We start from the raw sequence: 22892 nt of genomic DNA, 5'->3' as shown, positions 1-22892 counted from the left end.
TATATATATATATATATATATATACTGTATAGCATGATATCTCAAAGGTGTGGACAGATTCATACGAAAATTGGTCGACAGGTTGGGCGTGTGACAAGGATGAATAGATTCGATTTTGGTGAAGATCCGAATCCAGATTCCAGATTCAGATCAAGAGAATTTTTTTAAGTGATTCTTCACCATAGAATGATCGGGCCAAAAACGATAAATAACATATTTCAAACCGTTGTGGACAACTTAGGACAAAACTTTGTGGATGAGTTGGGTAGGTGACAAGAACAAGCCAATTAGATGTTGGTTCAGGTCAGAATCCAGATCCGGCCCATCAGTGGAATACAAAACAAACTTCAGCATGGCAGAGGTGTATCCTCTACCGAATGCCGTTCTAATTTATTATTATTATTTTTTACTATGGTCTCGCAATCTAGATACTTTTATATTGCAAGAGAGACCAAAGCAGTTACTTAGACAAAGAATGACAAAATATGACAGTGACCCTTGCATTTAAGCAATGAGCGACACAGGTGATCACTTGAATCAGTATCCATATATCTGTTTGAGTTTGTTGAATATAAAAAGTACTACCATTTGGGATCACAAAAGACAAGTTAAGATGTCACTATAGGGTAAGGCCTAGACACCAATTTGTCAAACAGAATCCAATGACTCAGAGACAAAGCTATTCCCAGAGACATCCAGCAGATACACAGGTCTTTCAAGCTTCCCAAGTGTCCATGACTTGTTCACATACATAATTCAAAATGGCTCAAGTTTGCACCTTGGGCCTCAATAGGGGAGGGGGAGGAAGGAAAAATAAAATACGAGAACTGCCACTTTAAAACTGCTGGCAGTGATGACTGGTTTACTCACACCCCACTTTTGATACAACCCCACTTTCATTGGACATGCTTTGACACAACCCCCTTGAATACAACCCCGATACAAACACACACAAAACTAGAACGGGCACTCGGTAGAGCGCATACCTTCGCCGCAGCTACTTTTGTTGCCAAAATAAAAGACTACAAGATCTGTGTAGCAAAGCATTTTGGCATTAGTTTCATACAAATTGGACACAAATTGACCGCGCTATGGTAAAAAGACGATTTTGACCTTTTCATGACCTTGACCTTGACCTTTGACCCGATCGATTCCAAAATCTAATCAAATGGTTCCCGGATAATAACCTATCATCCCACCAAATTTCATGCGAATCGGTTGAATACTTTTTGAGTTATGCGAATAACATACACACACACATACAAATAAATACACAGCGATCAAAACATAACCTTCCGCTTTTGCGAAGGTAAAACACACACACACACACACACACACACACACACACACACACACACACACACACACACACACACACACACACACACACACACACACACACACACACACACACACACACACACACACACACACACACACACACACACACACACAACCCCCCACCCCCTCCTCCACACGCACACCCCAACCCCACACACACAGACATCCACACACACGCACATCCACAAACACATCCTATGGCACACCTGTGGTGAAAATTTCACGTCAATCCATGCAATGCTTGCAGAAAAAGCGATTTTAAAAATAAAATAAACGTGAAATTGCAGAGCCAGAATTATTTATTTTATCTGAGAAGCCAAATGAGGTTTCTTCTTCTTGAGCATCTCACAACTCTGTCAAATGCGATCGAGTTTTAAAAAGTCAGAATTTGACCAAATCTGTTTGATTCGTTTGTTAATATACCTCAGCTGTTGACAAATCTTCAATTATAATTTTATTTGAGGTTAAAATGACCGCGAGAGGTCGTGTGATCGTGATCACGTCCTGGAGGGACAAAATGGTGCGTTTCTTCTTCTTTCAACAAGAAAGACATAGCTTCGAGACCGTACATCCAATCATTTTGCACACTTGTTCCGCTTGATGAGAGCTACATTGCATTAAAAATTCAAGTCGATCAATGCAGTGGTTCGAGTTTTTTTTTTTTTTTTTTTTTTTTTTTTTTTTGTATACAAGATCGAGGCTCGTGAAAGAGCGAACATTAATCACACAGAAAGACAAACAGACACATAAAACAAATAACATCGGGAGTGGTAGACAAGATGGGGAGAGAGGGGGAAGGACACAAACACAACATTTGAGAGCAGGGACCGAGAGACATGGAGACATCGAGAGATCTGTGGGAGGGAGAGGGCTTTGGGGGGGGAGGCATGTGAAGGGGGAGAGGCATGTGAAGGGGGGGGGGGGGTGGGAGAGGTATAAACATATGGACACTGCCAGGATTTCCAGGAAATAAGTTGGAATTTCAAACAAGGTGGATCTGGGGTGAATTAGTGGGGGTAGAAAAGATCAAGGTTATGGATGGGGGAAGATAAGAGATGGTGGTGAACAGCTGTTTTAAAGACCTGGAGGGAGGAGAGGGATTGAAGGGAGTGTGGGAGTTTGTTCCACAGGCGGGAGAAAAGAGGAATGAAAGAGTGAAGGTGAGCAGAGATCCGAGATTTCGGCAGTTTAACCATCAGAGGGTTGCTGGCAGATCTTGTGCGACCTGTAGGAATATTTGGGGGACAGAGCACAGAGAGAGCTGGGGGAGCAAGGCCGGAGAGGAGTCGGTAGAAGACAGAAAGACCACCTACCTGCCTGCGGTGAGTGAGTGAAAGGCCCTCAGAGATAGCTTCATCGCGGGAGATTCCAATGATTTTGAAAGCTTTGGATTCAACAGCGTGAAGCCGAGCCAGGTGTGAGGCAGGAGCACCAGCCCATAGGGGAGAACAGTATTCCATTGAGCTGCGGATGAAAGCCTTGTAAGTGGTGAGGAGCTCAGGTGTGCCGAGGAAGGACTTCGCACGACGGAGGATGCCCAGTCGGCGACTGGCTTTGGAGGCCAGCTTGGAAATGTGGTTTTCCCAAGAAAGATCATGGCAGATAGTGAGACCCAAAAGCTTGAGTGACAGAACTTCTTGGAGAGGATTGTTGAGAAAGTAGATGGGAGGGTTGTCCAGTCGATCTTTTCGGAGAGACATAGTAAGAGAGTGAGATTTGGCAGGATTGAAAGACATGTTCCACTTGTTTGACCAGTCTGTGATTTTGTCCAGGTCTTCAGAGAGTGAGGAGGCTGCAGACTGCCGATCTGAGGGAAGAGGAATGGAGCGGCAGAGAGTGGAGTCATCAGCAAAGAGATAGAGGATTTTCCAGAGAGTCAGAGAGATCATTGATAAAGACCAGAAAAAGCACAGGGCCCAGCACACTTCCTTGGGGAACTCCAGCCTGAACAGGAAGGGGAGATGAGAGAAATCCATTCAGGGCCACACGTTGACTACGACCAGAGAGGAAGTCCGCAAGCCATGCATGGAGATTTCCATGGATACCATAGGAGGAGAGTTTGGTGAGCAGAGCTGGGTGCCAGACCGTATCAAAGGCCCTTGATATGTCAAGGGAGACAGCTCTGATTTCCTGTTTGGCATTGAGGACCTCCATCCATTGTTGAGACAGCAGAAGCAGCATGTCCAGAGTAGAGTGACCTGGTCTGAAACCAAATTGATGATCAGAGATCAAGCCATTGGAGAAGAGGAAAGATTTCATATCCGAAGCAATGATGGATTCCATGACTTTGCTGATAATTGGGAGCAGGCTGATTTGTCTGTAGTTGCAAGGATCTGTTTTTGCACCTTTTTTGTGTAAAGCGGTAATGTTAGCTGATTTCCAGGATGCTGGCAGATGACCTTGAGCAAAAGATAGGGTGAAAAGAACAGAGAGAGGGTGAGATAGAGCGGCAGAGCAGGATTTTAAGACCCATGGGCTGATGCCGTCTGGTCCAGTTGCAGAATCAGAGTCGAGGTTTGACAAAAACTCCTCCACCTTGTCAGGAGAGAAGGACACAGAGTCCAGGAGCAGTTGGGTTCGACTGGGAAAGGTGGGAACAGAGAGAGATGGGTTTGGGACTAAGGATTTCGAGGCGAACACAGAGTTGAGGCATTCGGCTTTGTCACGTGCGATGTCAACTGTGTGGCCATTTGAGGTAAGGGAGGGGATGGAGGGGGAACAAACACCAGAAACGGATTTGACCAGACGCCACCAGGATTTGGAGGAAGGAGACAGGTTTGAGAGTTCATTCTTGAGTGAGGCGAGATAGTGCTTCCTGGCACTCCTGAGGGTAGACACACACTTGTTCCGAGCTTGGTGGAAGGAACTGAGATTTCCTTCAGTTGGATTAGCCTTCCAAGAGGCAAAGGCAAGTTGTTTCAGGGCAACTGCCTCACCACAAGATTCAGTGTACCATGGATGGGAGGAAGGGTAAGACAATTGAAGGCGAGATGGGATAAATCTGTGCATGAGAGAGATCAGTTTGCTTTGGAAGAATTCCCAGGAAGAATTGATGTCAGAGGCAGTGGAGATGGGAGACCAATCCAGACGATTGATGGCTGCTTGAAGACCGTCCCAGTCGGCCTGAGTGAAATGCCAGACTCGCCGACGCTGAGGAGGCTCTCTGAGAATGGCCAGAGAGATGTCCACTTTGACAAGCACATGATCAGAAGAACCGATTGGAGCAGAAGAAGAGCAGCAGACATTAGCAGGGAAGTTTGTCATAACCAAGTCTAGAAGAGAAGATACTCCATTGGCTGAGATCCGGGTCGGGAAATTGACAGATTGTGTCAATCCCAGTGAGTCACAGAAGTCCTTTGCTGAGGTGCCATGACTAGTGAGAGAGGAACCCACACCCAACCAGGTGGCATGATGACAGTTGAAGTCACCACATATGAGGAAGAGAGAGTTGGGATGAGTGGATAGAAGTTGGTCCATGTTGTCAGACATTGAAATGTAGATGGAGTCATCACTGTTTGGGGGACGGTACAGAACACATATGAACAAAAGGTGGGAGCGGAGAGGAAGCCGTAACCAGAGGTACTCCTGCGGGTGAGGAGGAAAGAGAGCAGTGCAGGGAGAGTGAGGAAGAGAGTTTTTGACAAAGATAGCCACCCCACCACCAGGCCGAGGCTCAGGTCTATCATACCGGAGGAGGGAGTAACCAGGAAGAGATATTAAGGAATCAGAGACATCTTGAAGGAGGAAAGTCTCTGTTAAGCAGATCAAGTCTGGATTGTCAGAAGCAACCTGTATGGAGAGATCAGTCAGGTTTGAGCGAAGGCCCCGGATGTTTGAGGTCCATACCGTTAATGAAGAGAGAGGGGGAGCATCGGGTACAGGACAGGGGAGGGGAGGAGTAGGGTAAGATGAAGGATGAGAGGGGGAGGTAGGGAGAGCAGTTGATAGTGTTTCAGATGTTGCAGAAGAGTTCCAAGAAAGGGAAGGATGAGGAGGATGAAAGGTTTGCTGGTGAAGGGATGCGGCACAGTGAGGGGTTGTTTGAGGGGGGGCAGAGGAAAGTAGAAGGTTTGGGGGGGTGGAGGTATGAGATAGAAGGGAGACGAAGTGGGGAGGAGGCAGCTTGGAGGAGGAGGGGGGAGGAGAGAGAATTGGAGAGGAATGGTATGGGGGGAGAATTGAATGGGAGGGATTGGGGGGGAGTTTTGAAGGGGAGGAGTGAGGGGGGAGTTTAGGAGGGGAGGGGCAAGGGGGGAGTTTTGGAGGGAAGGGGAAAGGGGGGGAGATCAGGAGTGGAGGGGCAAGGGGGGGGATTAGGAGGGGAGGGGCAAAGGGGAAGTTTAGGAGGGGAAGGGCAAGGGGGGAGTTCAGGAGTGGAGGGGCAAGGGGGGAGTTTAAGAGTGGAGGGGCAAGGGGGAAGTTTCAGAGTGTAGGTGCAAGGGGGGGGATTTGGATGGGAGGGGCAAGAGGGGAGTTAAACTTTTTTTTAAAATTCCTTCCATTATTTATTGCGGCCAAACCATGTGACTTATCAAAACGTCTCAAGTAACGTTGAAACATCCCCCCATGAGGAACATTTGTGTAAAGTTTCCACTCGATATCTTCACAAATTATGGAGGCGATACCATTTCTAGTTTGTGCTTAAAAACGTCATAACTCTGAAACCATGTGTCGGATGACGTCGTGCTCGGAGGCTTTTTTGTTCGTCATGGGTATGTGAATATGCATGCCAAGTTTGGGCTCGATCCGTTCAGCCGTTGGAGAAAAAGGGGTTTTCGTGGTTTTTCACGAAAAAGAAGATGGCGGCCGAACCATGTGACGTATGACTTCGAAAAAAAAATTCATTCTGAGTTTTTTTTTTTAACTCAGCATCTGGGGGAAAAAAAATCTCATTTTCAGGGGAGAAAAATTGTGTTTGACGAAATCTAACCTCAACGTTAGCATTTTTAATATACTCAATAAACGTTTTTGTTGCCATTGCAGAGTTCTTTAAAATGAGCCATTCCTCTAATTTTTCCATTGAGCCATTTGAGATAGAGGGGCAAAGTTGAAGGTGTTTTACAAGATGGCGCCCATACCACGTGACCTATGACGTCATAATTAGCATTAATAAATTTTCCATTAAAAAATGGAAAATCCATTTCATGGAGAGTAAACCTAATAAAAAATAAAAGTGAGATCATGATGCAAATGCTGCTCGCTATTTACTGTGGGTGGAGGTGGGGGGGGGGGGGGGGGTGGAAAGGGGTGGAAGATTCAAATGAAAGATTTAGCAGCAGTGGAGGGTGGCCCAAGAAAGAGGCCCAGTTGCATAAAGCATCCTTAAGGAAATAGTTGACGATTTCCTAAACTTTTCCTTCTTTTTTTTTTTTTTTTGTATCAAGATCGAGGCTCGTGTAAGAGCTAACATTGATCACAAAAAGACAAACAGACACATAAAACATATGATAAAGGGAGGGGGGGAGATAAGATTGAGAGCAGGGACATCGGGAGATCTGTGGGAGGGAGAGGGCTTGGGGGGAGGAGGCATGGGAAGGGGGGAGGAGGCATGGGAAGGGGGGAGGAGGCATGGGAAGGGGGGGAGGAGGCATGGGAAGGGGGGAGGAGGCATGGGAAGGGGGGGGGGGGAGGTATAAAACACGTGGACACTGCTAGGACTTCCAGGAAAGAAGTCGGTATTTAAAAAAAAAAGTGGATCTGGGGTGAATTAACGGGAGTAGAAAAGATCAAGGTTTTGGATGAGGGAAGATATGAGATGGTGGTGAACAGCTGTTTTAAAGACCTGGAGGGAGGAGTGGGATTGAAGAGAGTGAGGGAGTTTGTTCCAGAGGCGGGAGTAAAGAGGAATGAAGGAGTGAAGGTGAGCAGTGTCTTGATTTTGGCAGTTTAACCATAAGAGGGTTGCTGGCAGATCTTGTGCGACCTGTAGGAATATTTGGGGGACAGAGCCCAGACAGAGCTGGGGGAGCAAGGCCAAAGAGGGGTCGGTAGAACACAGAAAGACCACCAACCTGCCTGCGGTGAGTGAGTGAGTGAGTGAGTGAGTGAGTGAGTGAAAGGCCCTCGGAGTTAGCTTCATCGCAGGAGATTAACGATTCTGAAAGCTTTGGTTTCAACAGCGTGAAGCCGAGCTAGGTGTGAGGCAGGAGCACCGGCCCAGAGGGGAGAGCTGCGGATGAAAGCCTTGTATGTGGTGAGGAGCTCAGGTGTGCCAAGGAAGGACTTCGCACAGCGGAGGATGCCCAGTCGGCGACTGGCATTGAAGGCCAGCTTGGAAATGTGGTTTTCCCAGGAAAGATCATGATGGATAGTGAGACCCAAAAGCTTGAGTGACAGAACTTCTTGGAGAAGATTGTTCAGAAAGTAGATGGGAGGGTTGGCCAGTCGGTCTTTTCGGAGAGACATAGTGAGAGTGTGAGATTTGTCAGGATTGAAACACGTTCCACTTGTTTGACCAGTCTGATTTTGAAGGACAGTTTTTGAAGGACAGTCCCTAAATGACATCCTCAAGTTGAAGATGTTTGCTTCTATGAATATCTATGTTTTTCCTTAAATCTTCTGTTAAAGTTAAGGGAGCCTCCCCCCACTTGTCATCCGCTTTTCTCCACCAATTAGAAGCAAGCTTTTCACAAGTTATCCCCGGGTATTATACATTGCAAATAAGGTCATGATTCGTTCTTTTGGTTGACTTCTTTAAAATCATTTGCATACACTCAGCACGATTGTGATTCCACGCGTTTTATGAGTCAAGGAAAGATTTCCTCAAATGCTGTTGCATAAACATCCATTAGGGGAATCCTTAGCTAAGGATTTCCTTAAGAGTCGTTGCTATGCCAGGCAAGCAATCGAATTAGAGATAGGAAGCTCGTCCAAAAGCAAGAATACGTAATTTTAAATAACGATTGTTATATTACTGTATGGGGAACACATGCTTATGGATGAACGAGGAATAAAATTATTCTTGCATAAAATTCATTAGATTCAGTTCTCATTGTGCATTTTATGATAAACTAGGGCATTGCCCGTACTATATCTATATCTAAAATTATATCCCCCCCCTCTATTTACATGAAATGGTTTGGTCCAAAGCGAACGGCTTGCGAGTACGGTGACACTGACAATCCCCCCCCTCTATTTACATGCAATGGTTTGGTCCAAAGCGAACGGCTTCCGGAGTTTGGTAAAGAAATCGCCATCGCGTGCACAAACGCGCAGGAAAGCGAATGAATCGCAAATTCGGTTTTATTAGTTTTAAAACATAGTTTAACGCCAACATAGTTTGCAAACGTGAAATAAATGAATACGCTCTCAAATGTGCCATCCGAGGCAGAGTGTGTCCTCCACGTTCGGCACACGCGATCGTTCGCTGCTCTCTGATTGGTTGAATCGTTTTTTGGACATAGCTCGGTAAGTAATTGTCCGATTAATATGAAACCTTGAAAAGGCACATCCTCGGGTCCCCAGCAATATACCTGGCAAGTTAAAAGTATATCGGACCCGTGGTTGTCGAGAAACAGCGGTCACAGACAAACAGACGTACAGACGTACAAACGTACAGACAGAGATTACTGGAATTATAGATAGATGTGTTCATGTGCATAGTAAATGTTTGGAAACTTTCCGAGAATGGTGAAAGTGTGAAAATACAAAAGTGAAATACGAGTGCGAAACTACAAGCAGAATACTGTGGATGTCATAAAAGAGTGAAAATATTATCCAAGTCACTGTACCAGCGCTGAAAGCGTGTTTCACAAAGCACAACATAACTCAATTGTGGAAGTATTGTTCTATCAGCCTCTGGCGTCACGCTGCGACAACTGTCCTCTTCTTGACCAATTTCCATGAAGAGTGCCGTTTGGAAACTTAAAGGTTTGTGTTAAAGGATGGGGGATAGTGAGTTAAGGCTCCCTTAACTTTAAGGAAATATTTAAGGGGAAAAAACAAAAACAAAAAAAAAAGCGGGGGGGGGGAACAACAACAAAAAAATGTAATGATGTTTTCTGCAACAGCGCCATCAACTCCACCCACCTTTGGTGCAGGATAATACAATGGTGAATGAGAATCGAATAATTTTACACAAGAATAATTTTATTCCTCCTTCATCCAGAAGCACATGTTCCCCATGCAACATATAACAGGTGTCATTTGAAATAACGTGTTCATTGCATGTTCTTGCTTTCAGACATCTCTTCCAATCTCCAATCTGAATGGTTGCTTCGCATCGCAACCGCTCTTTAGGAAATCCTTATCCTCAAGGGTTTTTTTTTTTTATGCAACAGCACTTGAGGAAATACAATGCACTTTAAGGGAAATCTTTCCTTATGATTAAGGGAGTTTTATGCAACCGGACCAGATTCCTTCAGGAAAAAAGTTGACCTAGAAAGAGAAATCAGACATTGCAAACGCTTGCCAGGACATGTTTAGCGTGATGTGTGGCGTAATGCATTCCAATACATAATTAGTACGTAATTAATAGATGTACTCATGTTCCAATTGCACATAATTAATAGGACTCCCATTTCAATAGTATGCAATTAAAAGACAATCACATTCTGTGCAGACAGGCAGACAGACCAAAATGCAATAGACTTCTATGCTGGCAAGGCAGTGAAAGGCAAATCCACAACACAACGTCATTCATAGATTTCCCATCTTGGAAATCAAAGTAAAAGCAGACTTATTTGTGTTCTTGTGAAACGTGGCAGTTTTATTGTTTTGTTATGTTTTCAGCAACAATTATAAACAATACAGCACCAATTAAACAACAACAACAACAACAACATGCATTTTAAGGCCATTTTCCCTGCTAGAGCAGGGGTTAGCCTTGCGGTCCCCATGACAATCTTCTCCATTTTGCCATATTTTCTGCATCTCTCCTTGTTAACCCCCTTGCCCGCATTTCTTCTTCCACCATCTTCAGCCAAGTCTTTATCTGTCTTCCCCATCCTCTACTTCCTTCAACATTCATTTCCATCACTCTTCTCAACCAGTCACTTTCATCCTTCCTCAACACATGACCAGACCATCTCAACCTGTTCCTCGTCACAGCATCAATCACAGGCTCGATTCCCATCATCTTTCGCAATTCATCATGTCTTCCTCTCTCAACGATATTCCACACATCCACCGAACCATTCGCATTTCCACCCTTTCCAGCCTTTCCAGCCTTCATTGCTGCTCTACGTTCATTACCCATGTCTCGCTCCCATAAATCATAACACTTCTCACACATGCAGCATACACCTTTCCCTTCAGCTTCTACGACACTCCCATCCTCATCAGCATGCCACTCAGTTTTTTTTTTGTTTTTTTTTGTATACAAGATCGAGGCTCGTGAAAGAGCGAAAATTAATCACACAGAAAGACAAACAGACACATAAAACAAATAACATCGGGAGCAGTAGACAAGATGGGGAGAGAGGGGGAAGGACACAAACACAACATTTGAGAGCAGGGACCGAGAGACATGGAGACATCGAGAGATCTGTGGGAGGGAGAGGGCTTTGGGGGGGAGGCATGTGAAGGGGGGAGGCATGTGAAGGGGGGGAGGCATGTGAAGGGGGGGGGGGTGGGAGAGGTATAAACATATGGACACTGCCAGGATTTCCAGGAAATAAGTTGGAATTTCAAACAAGGTGGATCTGGGGTGAATTAGTGGGGGTAGAAAAGATCAAGGTTATGGATGGGGGAAGATAAGAGATGGTGGTGAACAGCTGTTTTAAAGACCTGGATGGAGGAGAGGGATTGAAGGGAGTGTGGGAGTTTGTTCCACAGGCGGGAGAAAAGAGGAATGAAAGAGTGAAGGTGAGCAGAGAGCCGAGATTTCGGCAGTTTAACCATCAGAGGGTTGCTGGCAGATCTTGTGCGACCTGTAGGAATATTTGGGGGACAGAGCACGGAGAGAGCTGGGGGAGCAAGGCCGGAGAGGAGTCGGTAGAAGACAGAAAGACCACCTACCTGCCTGCGGTGAGTGAGTGAAAGGCCCTCAGAGATAGCTTCATCGCGGGAGATTCCAATGATTTTGAAAGCTTTGGATTCAACAGCGTGAAGCCGAGCCAGGTGTGAGGCAGGAGCACCAGCCCATAGGGGAGAACAGTATTCCATTGAGCTGCGGATGAAAGCCTTGTATGTGGTGAGGAGCTCAGGTGTGCCGAGGAAGGACTTCGCACGACGGAGGATGCCCAGTCGGCGACTGGCTTTGGAGGCCAGCTTGGAAATGTGGTTTTCCCAAGAAAGATCATGGCAGATAGTGAGACCCAAAAGCTTGAGTGACAGAACTTCTTGGAGAGGATTGTTGAGAAAGTAGATGGGAGGGTTGTCCAGTCGATCTTTTCGGAGAGAAGTTCGGAGTTTCGGAGAAGTTTCGGAGAGTTCCGGAGAGTTCCGGAGAGTTTCGGAGAGTTTCGGAGAGTTTCGGAGAAGTTTCGGAGAGAGTTCCTGAAACTTCTTCCATGCACATCTCACTCTAGCAACCGTTGCCGAGTCTGATCCACCTTCTCCATTCAGCATGTCTCCGAGGCAGCAAAATGTTTTCACACCTTCCAGGTTCACGCCGTCTCCAAGATCCAACTCAACATTTCCTCCATCTGCAGCTCCCTCTGTGCACACCTTACATTTGAATGTAGCTGCCACACTGGTTAATGACCCTCTCAGACCACTGCATTTTTGATGAACCCACTCGGAGCACATTGTACATTGAATGGAGTTCACTCTTGCCACCCTTCCTGCACACAGCACATGGCCACTTCCCAGTTCTTTCCACCTCACCACATGCTTTACCACTTGCCATCACCTTCGTCTTTCCGATATTCACCTTCAGACCTTTTGTCTCCATACATTCCTTCCACTTGTTCATCTTTTCCTTCAGTCCATCCATACTTTCCGCAATCAACACCAGATCATCTGCATACAACAACTCCCACGGTAAACCCTCCTTTACGTTCTGAGCCAGCACCTCCATCACAGCTACAAATAGTAGCAGACTAAGTACCGACCCCTGATGCACTCCCACCTTCACCTCAAACTCACCACTGTTCCCGTCCTTCGTCCTTACAGCTGTGCGTGCTCTTTTGTACATTGCCATCACTACTCTGATCAACCATTCCTCCACTCCTAACTTCCTCAATGCCCATGTCAATACTTCGCGTGGAACCCTATCGAATGCTTTCTCCAGATCAACAAACCCAAGAAACAACTTCTTCCTCTTCTCCATGTACTTCTCCTGCAACTGCCTCATAACAAAGAGCATGTCTGTCGTTCCTCTTCCTGGCATAAATCCAAACTGCATTTCGTCGATCTTCACCTTCTTCCTTATCCTCCTCTCCAACACCCTTTCCAATACCTTCATTCCATGCTCCAATAACTTTATCGCTCGTTACAAGCCACACTCCAGAGGGTCACCTTTCCCCTTGTATAGAGGGACGAGGGTACTCAGTTCCCAATCCACTGGAATGCGGCCTTCTTTCACCACCAGATTACAGATCTCTGTCATTCTCTTCACACCCCAACTTCCTGCTGGCTTCAACATATCTCCCACAACTCCCGTCGGCCCTCCCACTTTTCCACTCTTCATTGCTTTTATCGCTTCCTCAACTTCCTTCTCAGTTATCTTCTCTGCCGGTCCTAAAACTGGTTTACTCTCTATGTTGCCATCCCATTCATTCTCTGTATTCAACAGCATTTCCATCTATCTTTTCCATCTTCCTTTAATTCCATCTGGGTCCACAACGATTTGTCCCACTTCATCCTTCAAGCAACTCACCCGCATCACATCACACCTCTTTCACTATCTGCGTTGCAATCCTGAATACCGCTCTCTGACCCTCTTCCGAATCAAAGCGTTCTCCCAACATTTTCCTACATGCCTCCTGCGCCTGTGCTACCTCTTTCTTTGCAGCCTTATAACTTTCATGCTCTGCTTTTTCTGCTCCCATACCCTTCGCCTTCTGCCACTCCAAGAACGTCTTCCTCTTCTCGCCAATCCTCTTTCCAACTTCATCATCCCACCACCGAGTTTCCGAGTGCCTCGGTGGTCCTTTTGTCCATCCACATACCTCACCAACGGCTCCCAACAGACTATCTTTCATTGACATCCAACCACTTTCAATTCAAGCACAACCACATCATCCTCTACCCTACTCGGCCTCTTTTTTAATGCCTCCCTTACTGTCACCTCTTTCAACCTCCACACCTTCATTCTCGGTTGGTACTTCACCCGCCGAGCTCTCCTCGCACCTTTCACCCTTATGTCGCAGACAACCAAGTGGTGCTGTGAAACAGCCTCCTCCCCCGGGATCACCTTTGTGTCCCGGAGGTGCCCCCTATCTCGCCTACGCACCATCAGGTAGTCAACGGTTGTCGTCGACACACATGACGTGTATGTAACAAGCTTATTATCCTCTTTCTGGAACTGAGTATTACAAATCAACAAATCAGCTCCATCAGCTCCATCGTCCATACTCCTTCCCACATGTCCATTTAGGTCTCCTCCTAACACAACAACTTCCTAATCTTTCACGTTTTCCATCAGCTTCTCTATCGCACACCAGAACTTGTCCTTCTCTTCATCGCTCCGACCAACCTGCGGAGCATATCCCGAGATGACGTTCACCAAGAGCTTTCCAATCATTTTCAACATCATCAACCTATCACTCACTCTAGTCACACTCAACACTGTCTAGAAACTCCTCAGAAAACAGGACACCAACACCATTCACGCCCTCCGGGCACCCTTGCCACACAAACTTGTATTTCTGTCCCTGCCTACTCTTCACCATTCTCACACCACTTCCCTTCCATCTCGTCTCTTGCACACAACATATGCCCACTCTTCTTCTGATCAATACTTCCACCACTTCTCCTGATCTCCCTGTCATTGTCCCTACATTCCATGTCCCAAACCTCAGAAACCGATCTCCACTTTGGGCTGTACCCTGCCCATATGTAGTTGTAATTGTCATGGTTCTCTTTTTGAGGCAATGTTTTTATGGCCGGATGCCCTTCCTGACGCCAACCCTCTTAGTCACCTCTGACGACACGCAGGGTTACGGTGTACCTATTCTAAACCAGGGTACACACCGGGAAACTAACTCAACAACGATGGCACTTATTTTTATGGAGCCCTTGTCGAATTATGACGTCAAAATGGAGGCACCTATGACATCTGAATTAACATATTTTAATTCCCCATGGAGAGTTCTTTTCAATGAGCCATGTCTCAATTTTTTCTATTCAGCACTTTCGGAGATAGAGGTGCAAAGTTTTTCGGTTTTTCCAAGATGGCGGACAAACAACGTGACCCACGACGTCATAATTATCATTAAAAATGGTGCAATTGATAATTAATTATCAAAAAAAATGGTGGAGGTGCACCGATGGTGAAAATTTCCTGTCAATCGGACCAACGGTTGCAGAGAAAATCATATTTATTTTGTGCGGACAAACAAACAGACACACAAACAAATGAAAAATCACTCATAGTGACACTTGGCAAAACAGAACAAAGTAGCATGGCACTCAGTAAAGCATCCTTTTGACCTCAAAAATAATTTGTGGTTGAATTCAGTGACCTGATATGCAGATCGTCTTCAAAGTTTAAGTTATGCTAATGAAAATTGACAATTTTAGAAATTTGGCTGATGTTGATCTTTTGGCCTATATTGACCTCAAACAGTTGGATGGTTTCAATAAGCTGATATGGAAATCCTATTCAGATTTCATGTCAATCGGATGGAAATTGAGGATTTTAGTTATTTTTAAAGATTGGTTGACCTTTGGCCTATGTTGACCTTTTGGCCTATGCTGAGATCAAAAATAGATGGTGGTTGAATTCAGTTAGCCAATATGAAAATCACATTCAATTTTCAAGTCAATCAGATGAAAATTGAGAATTTTAGAAATTCAAAATTGTTGTTGAGCTTTGGCCTATGTTGACTTTTGGCCTATACTTATCTCAAAAATAGTTGGTGGTTGAATTCAGGTAGCGGAAATGAAAATCCGATTCAAATTTCAAGTCAATTGGATTAAAATTGAGGATTTTAGAATTTTTTTTAAAAAGTGATTGACCTTTGGGCTTATGTTGACCTTTTGGCCTATGCTGATCTCAAAACGAGATGGTGGTTGAATTCAGTTAGCCGATATGAAAATCACATTCAAATTCCGAGTCAACTGGATGAAAATTGAGGATTTTTAAAATTCGAAATTGTTGACCTTTGGCCTATGCTGATCTCAAAAATAGTTGGTGATTGAAAAATAGTTGGTGAGCCGATATGTAAATCTTTTCAAATTTCAAGTCAATTGGATGAAAATTGAGGATTTTGGTTATTTAAAAAAAAGTGGTTGACCCTTTGGCCTATGTTGACCTTATGACCTATGTTGATCTCAAAAATAGTTGGTGGTTGAATTCAGTTCGCTGATATAATTCAACTAAATTCAGTTAGCTTTTTCAAATTTCAAGTCAATTGGATGAAAATTGAGGATTTTAGAAATTTGAAATTGTTGTTGACCTTTGGCCTATGTTGACCTCAAAAATAGTTGGTGGTTGAATTCAGTTAGCTGAAATGAAAATCCGATTAAAATTTCAAGTCAATCGGATTAAAATTGAGGACTTTAGAAATTTGAAAAAAAAGTGGTCGACTTTTGGCCTATGCTGATCTCAAAAATTGTTGGTGGTTGAATTCAGTTAGCCGATATGAAAAATCACATTTAAATTCCAAGTCAATTGGATGAAAATTGAGGATTTAAAAATTTTGAAATTGTTGTTGACCTCTGGCCTATGCTGATCTCAAAAATAGTTGGTGGTTGAAAAATAGTTGGTGAGCCGATATGTAAACCTTTTCAAATTTCAAGCCAATCAGATGAAAATTGAGGATTTTAGGAATTTTAAAAAAGTGGTCGACCTTTGGCGTGTGTTGACCTTTTCGCCTATGCTGATCTCAAAATAGTTGGTGGTTGAATTCAGTTAGCTGATGTGTAAATCCTCTTCAAATTTCAAGTCTATTGGATGAAAATTGAGGATTTTAGAAATTCTTTAAAAAGTTGTTGACCTTTGGCCTATGTTGACCTTTTGGCCTATGCTGATCTCAAAAATAGTTTGTGGTTGAATTCAGTGAGCTATGTAAATCCTATTCAAATTTCAAGTCAATTGGATCAAAATCAAGGATTTTAGAAATTCAAAAAAATGGTTGACCTTTGGCCTAAGCCGATCTCAAAAATAGTTGGTGGTTGAATTCAGTGAGCTATGTAAATCCTATTCAAATTTCAAGTCAATTGGATCAAAATCAAGGATTTTAGAAATTCAAAAAAATGGTTGACCTTTGGCCTAAGCCGATCTCAAAAATAGTTGGTGGTTGAATTCAGTAAGCTGATTATGTAAACCCTATTCAAATTTTAAGTCAATTGGAATTAAAATTGAGGATTTTAGAAATTTGAAAAAAGTGGTTGACCTTTGACCTCAAAAATATGTAGGATTTTGTCGGACCATGAACCCTACCATTTGGTGGTTTCGTGAAGATCGGTTAAAAATTGTGACCTGTAGGCAAGTACAAGTGAGCGGACAGACAAACAAACACACAAACAGTGATCAACATACTTGCAAAAAAAAAAAATTTGCCAAGTAACAAACGGACTCAAATGCAATACCCTCTCCTCTGGCGAGGGTTCAAAATGGGGAATCCACTCACAAATAATGGTCATGCATGACCCACATCAGATAAATCGTAGCACCAACATGACCGCAATAGCAAAACAAGATAGCGTTTAAACAAGGCAAAGCCATGTCAGGGTATACAGATTACAGTGGATTGAGAACTAGTGCACACTCACTCAATAGCTTATAGTGTTCCTTCGGGAACAAACAAGGCAAACAAGTCACCCAATAAATTCCCACATCCACATACACCTCTAAAAATATGTCAGGACGAAATACGTTTGTAGTAAAGGTTCATCTGTCTATCATTGAACTAGCAGCATACTCCTAAAGGAGACTTGTCTGTGCATGACGGGGCATAGAGATAAGAAAAGTACGACCGTTGATAACACGTAGACATGCAGGGTCAAGGGACAGGCACAAACCAGTCTCAAAATCCCAATATTCAAATCCCTCGAGCTAGCGTTCCCTTGGCTCAAAATGGTCGGATTGCAAATTTCATTTTAAATATTAGCCTAATCAAAGATGAAAACTGAATTAATCAGTCTGCCATTTTTGTAAACATTTTGGAGCTACAAACTTGCCAACACGTAACCCACGAAGAGAAAAAAGCTATTGTTCAGTACTAAAAGTGGGCAGAAAGGATGGCCTACAAGTATGCACACCCACATTCAAGCGATCCAGCCTGGGTTTGAATCCCGTGTGCCGGGCATTGGTTGGTGGATGTTAAGGATTTTTCTATTTTTTTTGTATACAAGGTCGAGGCTCGTGTAAGAGCTAACATTGATCACAAAAAGACAAACTGACACATAAAACACAGGAAAGAAGTCGGTATTTCAAAAAGTGGATCTGGGGTGAATTAGCGGGGGTAGAAAAGATCAAGTTTGTGGATGGGAGAAGATAAGAGATGGTGGTGAACAGCTGTTTTAAAGACCTGGAGGGAAGAGTGGGATTGAAGAGAGCGAGGGAGTTTGTTCCAGAGGCGGGAGAAAAGAGGAATGAAAGAGTGAAGGTGAAGGATTCCTCAGTGTCCTTCGCGTGGAGTAGGTCAGCTATCGCCAGCACCATAAACAAATTACAAATCTTAGACCTAACCTACAGCAGGCATTGCATCAGCGGCACAGCCGCACCCTCGGCCGATGATGCAACCCCACAGCCTTGTGCTGCATACGAACAAAGTAGTAATAAAAGTACATTTATGAAACACCGAACATCTCTGAGCGATGCTTTTTCCAAACCAAAGGACGACAAACATGACTAAGTGGAAATGGAACCAATTAATACAGACGGCTGAATAAGGATGCGAAAAGTGACGTTCAACTCATTCTGCGATGTCTGATACATCTACCTGCTCAAAACAAACATTACCTGCTGGGATTGAGCAAGCCATTGATGGTGCTAATGAAAGCCTTCTATTTAAATAATAATAAGTTCTCATGGAGATTCAAACATTGCAAAGTAACCAAACAAAACAAAAGCAATCACCAACTCCAACGGCACTCGGAAGAGGAAATACCTCCGCCAGGCTGAACAGTTTACCTTTTGCATCCCACCGTTTGGCCGGATCTGCATCTGCACCGGAATAAAAATGCAATAATTTCATCCTCGTCACCCACCCAACCGATACACCTAATTTTGGCTGAATCCATCCATAACTTTGAGATATCTTACTCAGACATACAGCGGTAAAAAACAACCTCCGTCCACCTTTGGTGGCAAAGGGAGAAATGTTGAATGCATCCTTGGTGGTAAGAGGAAAGGTGACACGAATGCCAGTCGGATGTACGGACGGACAGCTAAGCACATATGGAGAAACTATTCGTCATGAGAAAAATGTAAAAACGTAAAAATCCATTCCATTTGTAAGAATGGAACGATGTAAGCTATTTCTCCTCATGAAGAAACCAGACGACAATGGGCAGCAGGTTGCACAGAACAGAAGGTGTGGACATACACAAGCAGGAAAAGGAAGTAACAATGGAACAGAATGGTAAATAATCAGCAAGTGGAGAAGAGATCATGGATGTAAACGGATGAAAGCAAGAGGTAGTGAAGGACTGGAGTGAGGAGGATGAGACAACGGACACAGGTAGACTATGGAGATGAATGAATGCAGGTGGGCAACAGTCTGGACTTTGGAAGGGAGAGCGATTGAGGGTTTGAGTAATGCATGAGACTTGGGGAGGACAGAGGTAGGAGAGGGACAGGAATAGAGAGCTCACCAACTTGGTCAGTTGGAGAGAGATAGACCATGGGAATCTGCCTATTGGCTTGACATTTCAACAAAAGTATGGAAGGGCTTGTTATCGATTGCCTCAAAAGTAGCAAGGTGAGAAGTAGGAGCACCAGCTCATAGTGGGGAGTCATACTCCATACAAAACCGTATACAGTGTGATAAGCACAGTCAGGCTCAAGAACGCCTTAGCTATATGGCGAACACCCAGACGGCGACTGGCTTTTGATGCCAGTTTAGTATATGATTTTTCTAACGAAAAGCGATGGCAGATAATGAGGCCAATGAGTTTCAGGGACTGCACCTATTCCAGTGGCTGTCCATTGGATACATGGATCATCAATCCATATGGAGAGACCAGGTGTGACTTGATGGTGTTGAACATCATGTTCAAAGTAGCTAACCAATGGCTTATCTTGTCCAGGTCTGACAAAAGATATTCAGGAGCGGCTGGCCTAGGTGGAGTCATTGACAAAATGGTAAAGTTGGTCTTGAGGAGCATCACATATAGATCAAGAATAATGTAGGTCCTAAAACATTGCCTTATAGAACCCCCCAAAATAAAGGAAAGGGCTCTATCAAGGGCCACCAGATGTTTGCTCTCAGAGGATAGAATAGAAATTAAACAGGGGGCTCGAAATACCAAAGAAAGACAACATGGACCTTAAGTGCAGATGCCAGACAATGTCAAAGGCTTGAGACAAAACTCTTGCTCATGGTTCTGGGCATCCATCCACTGCTGTGTCAAAAGGACAAATATCCAAGGTGGAATGGGCCAGGTTGGAAACCAAACTGGTCGTCAAAGATTATGGAGTTGGCGAAGAGACAGTTACCCAAGGTTGGCAGCAGAGGTAGACTCCATTATTTTGAATGGGGATAGAATTACACATGATGAATATTCAGTAATGAGGGGGTGTGAGGATACAAGGAGGTACAAATTTGGGACCTTGGTCCTTTTGGATAAAGACAGTTAACGTGTTTAAAAAATAAATAAATAAAAAGACAACCACAAACAATATATTGTGGTGAAGCACACACAAAGCCAAATATCCACTACACAAGAGAGACGTTGGTCTGTCACAATTTTTCTCATAGAGATGGCCGAACAGATCTTCGTCAAACTTTCAGAGGTTCATCAGTGAATGCCTGGGAGTGTTTTAGGCAAAAAAAAAAAAAAAGCATTGCTCTAAATTGTGCCGAAGCCTTTTTGATTCATGACAGTTATATACTAGTATACATTCGCATAAATAAATACAAAACAATCACCAGACATTTGAACACAAATAACAAAACAATTCCATGGCAAATGGCGAACAATGAGTGGTCAAAGTTGGTGGTAAGGCTTCTTCTTCTGGCTGAACGTAATCACACTTAACTCAAACGTGATGAACGGCACATTCACCAGCATATATTCTACAAAAAGGTAAAATTATGATTTGACATTTGTGATCCGAGTCCGATTTGGATGCAATTGCTTTTCCAATGTACATATTTGCGCTCATTTCAAATGTTAATGTTTCTTTTTCACTTGAGCAATGCCCGGTACTCCAGCTATAAACACATATACTTTACTCGGGGTACAAATACAAATACAACTTTGTCTGGGGGTAACATAGGCTATGTGGCTGCAGCCTCATTCGGGGGGAGGCCGGGAGAGGGGCGTAAATTCTCTTTGTAAATGTGTACCGTGTAGCACCACCTGGTGATGGTGGCAGAGGGTATTACAATTTATTTTTTTTACCTGTGCAACACTAAGGTTATGAAGCACTCTTTGCACAGGTACATTTTCTTCCTTCCTTCCCCTCCTCCCCCAAAACGGAGGGGCCTGTCAAAGTTCGAACTCTGGCCGAAACATACCAAGGACTATAAAAATGAATAGTCCTTCCTACTTCCTTGCTTTACACTCAACATTTTAGGAACATAAAGCACAGAAAACCACCACAAGTTGATAATAGGCTTTAGATCTACTGCTGCGGGGTCACGACCCATTCAAGATGTGACCCCCGAGCCGAAGGAAAGTTGCCTCGGCATCCCTACCCATCTGAAGATTCGAAAGGTGTGCTTATTCTTCTTTTGATGGGCCGAATGACCTCCTGCATTGAAGTTCCTCGTAAGGGAGATTAGTATCATCATTGACATGCAACAAGTATACCGAGGTCACAGCACATAATTGTCCTGCACTCAAACAACGTACAAAACCTTCATCAAGCTATTCCAACTCCTAAAGATATGAGCCACCTGCACAAACTTTTAACATCACAGATTAAAACTTTCAAAACAAATTAAAACTCACACTTGCTTCAACTGAAAGCAAAGAAAACAAACAACAACATTTACTATTTAGCCAAGCTCCACTGCTTTCATCCAAATAGAACATCCATAGGTTTTATATATATTATATATTACTATATATATATAAATATATATATATAGAAAAAAAGAAAGAAAGAAAGAAAGAAATAATTAATAATAATAATAATAATAATAATAAAAATCAAAATCACAAATACCTCCCCCCTCACCTAAACCATCATAATAAACGTTCCTCAAGTCCAGCAATGAACAAACTACCACCACATGCACCTCAATCACCACCCATCCCGCCTCCCAAGACGAATCTCTACTACCAGCACCAACACGGAGAAGCTCAAGTTCATAATCATCGGAAACACCGTCACACCAAGAGGAAGAGCTTTGAGATCATCGCATGTCCATCCCGTGGCGAGGCAGTCGCCAGGAACCGCCACTCAGGAGCGAGCTAACCACAAAAACACCGCACCAGCACGAGCGCCAATCCTAACCACTTACGTCACACATCTGAAGCTGAAGGACAGCCTGAAGTGAAGACGCCAAACACCAAAACCGCGTTCCACACGCCCCCTTATCACTTCATCTCATCATATCCATCGTTTAATGGACACTCCAAAACCGGATAAGCAATAATTACACACGCGAAATTCTTATATCTTCGCGGTGTCAAAATGTAATTCGTCTTCGCGATTTATATGAAAGGAAAAAACAAATTTCGTACCGAACAGCTCCTCGAACATCATTCACCGCATTATACATGAAATAAAATACTTAACCCAGTAGCTCTTTATTATCTATAGTAAATATCATAACATTGAAAATACATTTGAAAGCAAATTAAATATAATGAAATAAGAAAAAGAAAATCAGTTCTGCTTTAATTATATTACGGGCGGTGTATATTAATGTTATTTCCACCAGAGCTTGGCATTTGGCAACCTTCACTACCGTGTCAACTTAAATTTTGTAACCAGAATAATAATTAAAATCAGCTACGATTTGGATGTATATACCAAAGATAGTAAAGTGCCGCTGAGCGGCGCAAGATAACCCACTCAGGGGTGAACGGTATGTATCCAAATAATCAAATGTGAGTGCTCGCCCGCCATTTTAGTAAGCAACGTTGACATTTTGAAGAAATCATTGGGTTTTTTTTGTATTTTTTGTGGGTGTCTAAAACACTTCCCTACACCCACTAAAAATCATTTTATTTTGCCTAAAACACTCCCCAGCACCCACTGATGAACCTCTGACACTGACGGAGATCCATTCAGCCATCCCTGAGAAAAATGGCGACACGCAGACAGACAGACAGACAGACAGACAGACAAACGGCTCTCTTATTGTTATAGTACAGTTATA

General features: G+C 43.7%; 1 protein-coding gene across 4 annotated transcripts in view; it reads right to left on the bottom strand.

Annotated features, from left to right (window-relative positions):
• The window catches only part of TEX2 (testis expressed 2), a 49012-nt gene extending 26867 nt beyond the window's left edge, over positions 1-22145 (bottom strand). For 2 of the 4 annotated variants that reach the window (XM_068115628.2, XM_068115633.2), the window contains exon 1: positions 22029-22145. The gene's annotated coding sequence lies outside the window, so the exon portion shown is untranslated. Of the gene's footprint in view, positions 1-21803 lie in introns of all 4 variants that reach the window. The other 2 variants (XM_068115629.2, XM_068115630.2) reach the window with 2 other exon arrangements.
• Positions 22146-22892: the final 747 nt, after the last annotated feature.

The sequence above is a fragment of the Myxine glutinosa genome, chromosome 5 (assembly GCF_964187855.1).
Source record: "Myxine glutinosa chromosome 5, kmMyxGlut1.1, whole genome shotgun sequence".
NCBI lineage: Eukaryota > Metazoa > Chordata > Myxini > Myxiniformes > Myxinidae > Myxine > Myxine glutinosa.
The sequence above is the reverse complement of the archived record's forward strand: the minus strand, read 5'-3'. Positions and strand labels throughout refer to the sequence as shown.